The sequence below is a fragment of the Myiozetetes cayanensis genome, unplaced genomic scaffold (genome assembly GCF_022539395.1).
Source record: "Myiozetetes cayanensis isolate MyiCay16 unplaced genomic scaffold, myiCay2020 scf6-25, whole genome shotgun sequence".
Classification (NCBI taxonomy): Eukaryota; Metazoa; Chordata; class Aves; order Passeriformes; family Tyrannidae; genus Myiozetetes; species Myiozetetes cayanensis.
Genome location: NW_026087853.1, coordinates 17,748,205 through 17,759,477, shown reverse-complemented (window position 1 = coordinate 17,759,477; position 11,273 = coordinate 17,748,205).

Genomic DNA, 11,273 nt, shown 5'->3' with positions numbered 1-11,273 from the left:
TGACATTCAGCTGGCTACTTAATTTATTTATTTGTCTAAATGTTTGAGATTATGTTTCAAAGTGCAGCTTTGCAATCTTTCTGTAACATTTTTCAGCTGGTTTCTCTTATTGCAATATCATTGGGGCAATAGTATGTCATCCATCCTTAAAACTGCTTAAAAAGAAAAGAGAAAAAAAGGCAACACAAAAAGAGGTAAACCTTTCACCTATTCAAAGAGAAGGATAATTTCTGACTCATTACATCACATCCCACTAATATTACCTCAATTGTTTGGAGAGGGCTTGGTCAACATTCTAAACAATGATAAGCTACATTTACCAGCATCCAGTAGGTCAGATGTGAATTGAAGTACCCACTAGAGACTATGGCCCTTATCTTTTTTCCCCTTGGATGATCCACTGTTAAAGCACTTAAGAATGGTTCTTGTCATCATAACTCACTGGCTTACTGTCGAGGGCTTGTCATCAACCCAATATTTCCAACAAGCTTTCCACTTGAAAGTGAAAAATGGAAGGAAATACCTGCTTGAAGCTTGTATTCAGTGTGAAAGAGATGACATCAATATATTTCTTTTGTTTTAAGTATTGCACATTTAAAGAAAAGACTGTATCAGATACTTGTAAACTGCTATGAATGTGAAAAAACTTATGCTGAAAGTAAAATATGATGAATCTGGTTCTACGTCCACTACATATAAAGAAAAAGTTACCATTTACTTTAATGACAGAAGAGCAAGTTTTATTTCTCATTGACCACCACTTATTTAAACATACATTCTGCCAACTTGGTTAACATGGAAAGCATCGGAGGGAGGGGAGGGGGAGGCAGAGCTTAGTTACTACTGGCTAAGCAAAGCAAACTCCTACTAATAACTAAATTTATTGTTTCAGATAAATTCACTTTTATTGTGATTATGTCCTTTTTTTCATTCCTTTCTCATGAATATGCTAGTGAACAGGTTTCACTAGAACAGCATAAATTCAGCACACATTACAAATTATTTGCAGAAAACAGATCTCTTATTCACACTCTTGAGAATTCACATCGGGATTTACATGCTTGTGTCAAACATGATAACTCTGTTTTTGTCTGCCACTGGCATGATGACTCAGCCTACATTATGATGAACAAATATTTCCCCATAACTTTATAACTAAGAAGTATGTGTCTGAAAAGAAAAATGTTTATCTAACAAAAGTTAAATTAAAAAAAATTACACAAGTCTCTCACATATGAATTAGCAGGTTTATCTAAAGAAGCTCCAGATAGTATGATCTCAATTTAGGCTTATCTTAGCACGTGTAAAAAGCACAATCAATTCTTCTCCAGGACTATGCTTGATGTTACTACCTAGTTAACATGTGAGTTCCTAATGTTTTTGGTTTAAAGAAAAAGAATTAAGTGTTCATCTGTAATGACCTATCATGGAAGAGACTGTTATATAACTTTCATTGATAAGTTGCTGGGAGCACTGTTTATATTGTTTAGTTTTCAGGATCTAACTTTTGGTACCAGTCTGGGGGCTTGTATTCTTACATAGTTAATTGAGAAAAAATGAGGTACCTCTTCATAACACATTTCAGAAGTTGAGAATTAGGATCGTTGTCTGAAAGAGAGGGAGGAATAATCTATCTCTTCATATTTTCTATACCTAGATATAGTTGATAAGTACTTAATTATGAACTTAAGTATGTGTGGTGTAAGTATTTCTGCATACTTACAGACCGAAATGGTCATCTTCAGTTCAATAGTTCAGCGAGTCTTCTGATGCTTCATCTTTTATATTTCATGATAAGTTGGAATATATATGTGTGTATCATAATGACTTAAGTGATTCCCTTACCATATATCCATATACAAAAGTCCTTTGAACAAGGATTGACAAATATAAGAGCTTCCAGAAATAATAAGAGCCATTCCCTCTGTGCTGAAGGCTTGTCTTTTCAGTAGAACTGAACATATCTTCTTGGTGCTCAACATCAAGAATATCCAAAAATGCCCAAGTTTACTTCACTAGAAGAAAATATGGAGCTGAATTTAAGTAGGAGCAGTCTTTTTGAGAGTAAAAGAAAACAAGATAATAAAAGCTCATCTTTTCACATGCAGTTAAACAGTCGAAAATTGTATTTGTTTCATAATATTTGGAGCTGCTTTCCTTGGACATAAAGGATCTGGTTTGCTGTGTAGCCATATTGCTTGCTAAAAAAATCCTTATCTTTTTGTCTAATTTCTCAGTTTGAAGCCTCGTCATTGCTCATCACAAGCACTGAAAATAATTAAAGTATTTCCCAGGAAGTCTTGAGAACCAAGTGCTGAGCTTCAGGGCAAGGGGGAGTTGTCTGCAAATTGCAAGGATGCATCATTAAGCTGAAGAGAAAGGGATAAACCATTTTGGTGTACAATAATCAAGAGAAGGCGAGAGGTGCAAGAGAAAGCAAAGATCATTGCATATTAAGTACTGAACTAATGAAAGTTGTCATGTCATAATTTTGGATAGGGATGGGTTTGGATGCTACTTTGCCTCTCGTGTATTGATAAATCTGTGTGCTATCGTGTCTTACTTGTGCTAATCTGAGTATAAATAAAAAATAAAATTCCAAATTCTTTGGAAGACTAATTTCACAGAGTTCTGTTTTTTCCTAAGATAAAGAAGTCATATATTCCATTTATCTCCTGTCATTATTGATTACTTCAATACTCCAAATAACAGTTAAAACCAGGCAGTTTACAAAATAGAAGTAGCATTACCTTTTATACTGGGATCAAAAAAATCACCTAAAATTAAAAAAAAAACCAAAAAAAACAGCCTTTACCCTAAGAAAATGAAATGGAGAGAAATAATTGCTTAGAAATTATTGGTATTTAAATTGTTGTATGCCAGGTATTCTCTGAAATCCTGAATCACACTTTCTATTATTTTTTTGTGTTAGTGCAGCCCTCAAGGAAAAATACTATTTCAATTTTCCATGCTATATTCAAGTTTCATATTGAAAACAAATGTGAACCCTCTTTAGAATAATAACCTTATGTTACTTTTTCCATAAGCATTTTTTTCCATTTTCCCTTTTAAGTCTGTAATTCCTTCTGTCTGATTTTATTAAGTGTGTGAAAAGGTAGGCAGGCTGCCCAGGTCTTGGAAATTAAAGTTCCCTAAGTAGCTCAGGTGGTTGCAGGAAATCCAGAAGCTCAACAGCTAAGAAATAAAGAACATATGACAAGATGATCCTACTTTGTGTAAGAAGAAATTGAGGACATCCCCATCTACTGATATCTCTGCAAACTGGATTCTGAAGTCTATTTGTCTTGGTGGTAAAATGAGGAGGGAAATTCACATGAAAAGTTACGCAACTCTGTTTAACAAATAGAATAAAGAAAACCAAAAGCTTATTGAAAAAATGAGCAAGTTCAAGAAAAAAGTTTCTTGTATGTTTTTTTCTGTTTTTCTGTGTTTTAAAACCATCATTGTATATTTCTCGTCCATGTGTTTCACCCCTTCCAGTCTGTGGAATTTCATTTTCATCTTCAGATTGAGTCATTCTGGCCTGAGACTGCCTTATTTGGATTGGAATATGCTGTAAGGACTTACTTAATTTTTTTACCAGTACAGTTGATAAATTAAAGTGATTCAAATAATTCTGTTTCAAGTTATGTAAAACTTAGTCTGATGATTTACTTGACATCACAGGGTTCCCTAAAGTGCCATATGCCATTTGTTTTGAGTTGTTGCACTTAACATACATGCAAATATAGAAGATTGATCCAAAATCACCAAACACAGTAAAGCAATAGGAGTGCATTTTAGATGGCCTATGGTCAGGGCCACAGGCCTATTTGTGCTGAGATTCCATACAGACTCATACCTTTATCTGGATGAATCTCCTTTTCATTTAATGGAAAACCCACACTGATACTATGATTTCTGATACCAAGTTTACAGTGTGATCTGGACTGTAGACAACAAATCTCACAAATATGAATTCTGATTTAGCATTTGTATGTGAGTATAGTTATACTTTTGTAAAACAACTGTGTATACATACAGGACTAAAACCACCTAGTTATAGTGACAAAGGCATATTAATGAAAAATCATCACTCTCTCAATATGTATTTCTGGTTTACTCTGATTATTTCTGTTTTCTCTACTTTAGTAGCTGGGCAATTTACATATTCATTCCTGGTTTATAGTTTTCAGATTCAAGGCTCTCATAAGGTGCACTTTATTGTCATTTACTATAAATTGTAACATTTTAAGGGCTCCATCACTGAATTGCACAGGTGTCACATATTTTATTATAATTTCTTTCACGTACTTATTTAATGAAACTTATGAATGGTATTGAGAATTAAGATAATGGCAACATAAAATAATAATGCAACTATTTCATATGCTATTGTTCATCATTCATCCGACTAGAGCTTGCACATTTGAGATATTTCTTCTTCAAGGAGACTAAAGTGAGTAAGGAGACTATTGACTATCTCCCCACTAACCTTCTTTTTTTGATTAAAATTAAGGTTAGCACCATCAGCTAACTTGCTTTCTCTTTTTATGTAGGTAGACAGGTTCTGAGGAATAGAGCACCTCATCTTTATGTAATCTTAAACTACGATATATGACAAAGAGGATGTGTTAGATTCTTAGAATTGCAGAAAATTGTTATGATTTCTTGTAACAACTAGTGATTAAGCCTTTAGTTTCTGTTACAGCCTCTTACAGAAACAGAATTGAATTTTACACATAGTCAGAACAGCTGCAGAATTGCCCCAAAGCTTCTCTGAGGTGCCATTATAAAAAAATCCCCTACAAAGTGGTGTCTGATTCCAATGTGAAAGAAACATGACCAAAACTTTAACGATACGGTTTAAAGACAAGTTTTCTGTGGTAAGGACTGAAAGGGACTCAAAGTGTTTGTTCTTATGCATTATGTATTGTTCCATAAGGTTTATGCATAATGCATAAAGACATACCTATTCATATAGATACATACAAATCTGAGTCTAGTGAAAAACAATAAAACTGTAAACACAGATGTTTTTAAAAAACTTACCAGATGCACCTACGAGATTTTTTTTTTTAAAAAGTAGAGTATAAACTCTAGTTTACTGAGAAACACATCTCCACAAGACTTACCCAGTCCACAGAGGCTTAACAAAGGCACTTAAGAAAGGGAAAACTTTATATCTAGATGTTTAGGACTCAAATGAAAACTTCATTAACTAATAATGAGACTAACAACCAATCATAATAGCAATTTCCATATGACTAGGGACTTCATCCAGGTTTCTTAAAGAAAAATTTACAAAAGCTGCTTAAAACATGAAAGTCACAAGTGGAATTGAGTAACCAACCTCTGGCAAGTTTGAGTAAGGCTAGTTATTTTTGATTGAATTTGCAATTACTTTTGGCCGAATCAAAATATTTATGTTACATAAATGTAAAATCATTTTGACATCTACTCAACCAATTTTATTGGCATTTTTGAGACGTTATGTTTCTAAGTCTTGTAAAGACAGATGGGGACAAGGAAAAGCAATATTCATATACCGACTGGAGAAATAAGCCCTTTTTCTGTACAAAAGACATGAGAGAGACTTAAATCTCCCCTTTGCTTCAGGGATCAGTTCCTCAGATTATCTGTATCTTTAATTTGTGATTAAGTATTCCAGAACTGAGAATTAACAACATCTTCTGGTATTACTATTTTATTTTCTAGGAATGCACGATACCTTTTGAAGGAGAGAGAGAGAAAGAGAGAACAGTTTATTGCCATAATAACTGACATATTTGCCTTGATTTACATTTATTTTCTGTTAAATTTGTTGAATTCCAAGGGGTTTTTTGTTTGTTTTTATTGATAATTTTACAGTGGCAAGCAGGGATATCAAGAATTTCAGTGGTTTGTACAGGCAGACACAAAGCTAGTTATAAACTCACAGCTAGTAACAATCAATCTCATTCCTATGCATAAAGTACTGTCCCTGGTTTGACTCAGTTGCAGTGGCTGGCTACCATTTATATTCTGGTTGGACAGGAAAGGTGAACACAAAGCTGATGGCTATGAAATGAAATATTATTCATAGAAATTGATGAATCCAGAGATTTTTAAGATATTTGAGTTTACCAGAATTCTTTATGGTATGGTGGATAGTAAAAATGACATTTTCAGTCTTTTTCAAGTATCTCATTCATGTAAATGAAATTTATATGAGAGCACAGAACGTAATCAGACTGTAAAAGTTCTTAATTTTGGTTTTGAAGCCAAATGTGAAGTTACATTTCCTGTCAGTGTAGAAGCTTCAGACTGTAGTTATAATACTGCAAAATAGCTTAAGAGAAATACTAAATAGAAATCTCAGGCACATTCACCCAAAGCAGTCATTAGAGAAAGACACAAAACAAATGATAATTTTTTTCCTTTACAAGATCGTTTTTGAAAATGCTATTGGCGTTAAACGAGACAAAATATTTGAGTCATGCTTTAAAGATGTTTGATGTTTGCCCTTATGTCCTCCAACAATTTAAAGAAAACAAAAATCATACTGGCTCAGAGCAAAAATTTGTTAGACATTAAAGCTGAAATTTACTAAGATAAACTGCGGCCACTTAAGCATTTTAAAGGTTTCGAATTGGGTCAGAGATTTAGCAATTTTAATACTAGCTGGATAATTCCTGACTGATTCTTAAGTGACTGTTACCATTCATATATCTGTATCATGGTATCCCCAATATGGACTTAGAAGTTCCATTAGATTAGCTGTTGTACAAAGCAAATATTTTTTAAAAAAATATTGATCCATGAAGTTTGCTTGCCTAAGTGTGCCACTGAGGTGATTACTGAGAGATGGCATGAATGAATAACTCTAATCATGCTGACAGATCACTGTCTTACCACACTGACTCTTGGGACAGTTCTCTGGAGGGACTCAACAGCTAATGAGGCAGTATGATGCCTTTTTACAATATTTTCTCATCTATAAAGGGACATTAGGAGTAAAGCCCAAAAATATAGGATGAAAATCTTGACTCCATAGTGTTGCTGGAATCCTAATGGAAACACACAGAAGCGAACAATCTAATACTGAATGAGAGACAATACAGAGGCTGGGAATTAAAGAAGAAAAAGAAAAAAAAAGACAAATAATCTGTGTTTGGTCTGCTACCAAAACAGCAAAATAACATCAAGATAGAGAGAGAGAAAATAAGGTATGACACATTTAAAACAAGAAGCAAAGAAAATTGTCTATTCAGCAGCCTTTGGATGGCATAATTATCAATTATATCAGTAAAATATACAACCAAAGATTCAACTGTGAAAGGACAATGATGAGGGACAACTTGTTAAGGCTTATGTTTTCTTATTAAAAAGCACTTTGATGTGCACTGAACTTCTAGATACCGTGCATATGCAATGTGATGTACATAATGAAGGTCACTATGTTTTCCTTCACTTTCAATGACAGAACACTTTTTATTGTGTCTTTTCCAAATTTTTAACTTCTGCAAAATAAATTTACTTTCTTCTTCATTTGCAAAATTTACTTCCAGTAAAACTGTGGAATTGTTTGGAAAAGAATTGGCAAAACATGCAATATATGCTATGTTTCAGTATCCATTTTCATTAGCACCTGATGCACCTGTTGGAAAACAGATTATAATTACAAACTACTGAAATTACATTCCTTCCAAGTCTAGGTGTTTAAACTTTGTCATGCAGTGTGAGGAATTACAGAAAACATTAGTGAAATTCAGACACAAGATTTTGTCTAAAGTTAAACTCCTTCCTTGTATCTATTTCCCTTGCTTGGGACTAAGTTAGGTAAAAATTTCCATTTCAGAATCCATAATAAAGTTAACATTACCAGTTTATGTCATAATATAAATCCTCTCCCCCAAAGAAAAACAGCAAGCTTAATATTTTTATTTTTCTAGGGGCAAAACTTGAGGAATTGCACAGAATTTCTCATACTACTTTTGAGTTTGTTTAAAGCTGAGAGTTTGAAGGCAAAATCTGGGATAGGAAATATGAATTAAAACAAAAGGGAATTTTCATTCCTCCAGACTAAAAATGTTGGCTATTTTGTGAGCTATAACTATAAGGTCTCAAATTTTTTTATTTGTACCGAAAAGTATAGAAGGGTGACAGCATAAATGTGCTAAATACTGAATCACAGTATATGTTTAAAATAATAATTTTGAAAAGGTAGAATTTTCTGAAAGTGTTTTTGATAATATTTCCCCAAAGTAGTACTAAGTAATGAGACAATTTTGTAACAACTTTATCAAATCTGTAAAACTTTTTGTTGCAATGTAGAGAAGTTAAAAATGGTAAATTAGTACACAGACATGGTTTGCTGTAGTTATCTCAGTAGATGAAAATAATAAAAAAAAATCTTCCTCTTTATTAGAACAATTCCCTATTACAAACATACTTTTGTTGTTGCTGTCACAATAAAGACTATGAATGGATAATAGAAAAAGAGCTAAGCACAGAAAAATAAGCAAACATTCCTGTATGCAGCAAAACCCAGAATGTATAGCTATTCAGTAGGTGAAGACCCAGCTCTTCAGTAAAACACTCTTATAGAAGCCATTAATAACATAACAGAGAAAACAGCTGATGGGTTCCCTTGAAACCTTATTAGAATGGGTCAACTCACTCTCCTGAACAAGGCAAGAAAATAGTCACCAGCTGAGTAAAGCCAAAGGCTGACATAATGATGGATGGCCAGATGGTTTTACCTCAAAACGAATAACCTGTCCCCAAACAGTAGAACACAGTTCTCAAGCATAAATATACTGACCCCGTCTGCAAGAGAAAAAGGAGAATAAGCTGGTTTAAATTGAAGGCCCTCACAATTATTATTATTTCATGTACTCTCAGTGATTCTCTCCACTGAGGAAAGAGAATATGAATAAAAATGAGAACTCTGCAAGTTCTTTTGCAAATATTGTTTTCTTTTTTATCTTCCTTGATGCATTAATAACAATATTTCATATCTTTTCTTAAATGCAAACATTTCTTAAGAAACAATGTTCAAACATCTGTCACTTCTTGAATGAGTTTTGCTCTGAATGCAATTTTGAAGTCCTTGTGTTTTCTTCTCTCAGGAATACAATAATTTTGAAGGAAAATTTTTTTAATTGAAAATATAGAATTCTTATTATTTAGCATAAATATTTATTAAGAGATCATTTGAAGGTAGTTTTTTTTCAATAATTCCAGAGTCTGTTTTTCCATCTATCACTGACACCTTAATAAATTTTGAAACTTTTACTCAGTCCTTAACAAAAGGTACATGAACGGTTCCAGTGTATTCTGTTCCTTTTCATTTGAAAATGTTTAGATGGGTGCAGAAGATAAACTTTATTGTTTGAGAAAAATGTAGTCTGAGTTCAGAATTTCTACGGGGAATGCTGCATCATCAAAAGCAACAATGGTGTGCCCTACCTCTTTCCCAGATGATGATTGGATGGATGATGCAGAGTATAACTTTGAGTGTTCATGGAAGGATTAATGGAGCTGTGATGGAAAGAATCAGAGAAATTACTGTAGAATAGTTAAAAACAAAGTCTCATGTTGAAGTTATATTGAGAGACACAAATGCTTATAAAATAAGATTTCATTTATTCCTCTGCTCATAGAACATTTTGGTCTTCATTTTGTCTTTTACAGCTAAAAAACAAATGAAAAAGAAAACATAATTTTTTTTACAATTTATTTTTTCTCATCTTTCTGAGAATTTGATTGATTCTGAATCAAAATCAAGATTTTGATAAAAAAATGAAGCTTGCAAGTAAAATAGTCAACATTATATTTTTCTCTCACCTTTCTTTTAAATCAAAATTCCTTCTTGAATCTAATTCATTCTAGTCAGTTGGACAGAATCCAACTGACTTTATATGACTAGAACACTAGAACTTTACACATGTAAAATACTTCAAAGCATCACCCTTAAAGAAAAATTTACTAAAAAGAGTAACAATAGGCCTTAAGCATTAAATACATACATATATTCATATGGCAGAAGCATGCATACAACAGACAGAAGAATGGTTTAAGAAAAATGCATTGAATCATTTTTCGTGGTTATATAACTATGTCTATATTAAGGGAAAATTCAAACCTTTCTTATATTGTCTGGAATATATCTGTCTTTGGAAGTTTTGCCAGGACTCCTGGTGAAAGTTCAACAGAATCCTGCCACTTGCTTTGCTGTATCAGACCAGTCTCTTTTTTTCTTTCAGGGTCCTTGAGTTCCTGATCCCTTTCTCCCCTCAGTCAAATATTATTCAGTTTCTTCCTACTACTTCTTATCTGCTTGACTTCATCCTGTGAGCAAGCTTTCTGACACACTGAAGATAGAAATTGTCTCACCTTCATCTCAAAGGCTTCACTTAGAGCCATCATCAATATGCATTTGTGGAACAATGAAAGGAAAGTGAATCAGGGAGTGCTGAGTGTGTCTGAGAAGAGGAATTGTCAGCCAGAAGGGAGGATGAAGAGACTGCAATAAATTGGTTTAGGGTGTTCTGTTTGTTTGTTTGTTTTTATTGTTTTTCCCCCTCTAAATAAAGTCCCTCTGGCAGCCTGAGTGAGATAAATGTTCATAAATTAATATAGATGATGATTGCCTGCTTTAGTGAAGGGTAACTCTACACCATTCAGATAAGCTTTTGATTCCTCCCCTAAAGCTACAGCAAGGAATTTGGATTCATCAGTTGTAACCAGTGAAGAAATGAAGTAGAACCTGTTTTAAATGTTACAGAAGTATAAAGTAGAATAAGCTTTGTAGTACTTTCAAAATCTGCTGAATGTGTGTATTTTTTATTTTATGGGACACAAGGGGAGAGAGTAAACAATGAGGATTGTAAGTACCAAATACACGGCAGCTTATCTGCATCAATATCTCAGCCACAGACTTGTAGGTTGTTTTTGGATCCTTCTGAGGCCCAGACTAGTTCTTTGCACTGTTAGAATCTTGAGACATTGGAGGTTAACTCTCCAAAGGGAGGTGGAAAAAAAAAAAGTATTTATTCCTTGTTAATAGTACTTTAAAAAACAGCTCCATAAAAACATTTAAATATACTAGTCTGAACTATATTGAGTTTTCTCTCAACATTTTATAAAACATACTTAAAATATAGACATATTCAGGTGAGTTTAGCATGCAATGTGGACTTTAATTGTATCAACCTGAAACTACCATTTATACTATGCATAAAAGATTTTTTGTCTTCATTCCTCAGCACATTCTGGCCTGAAAATCT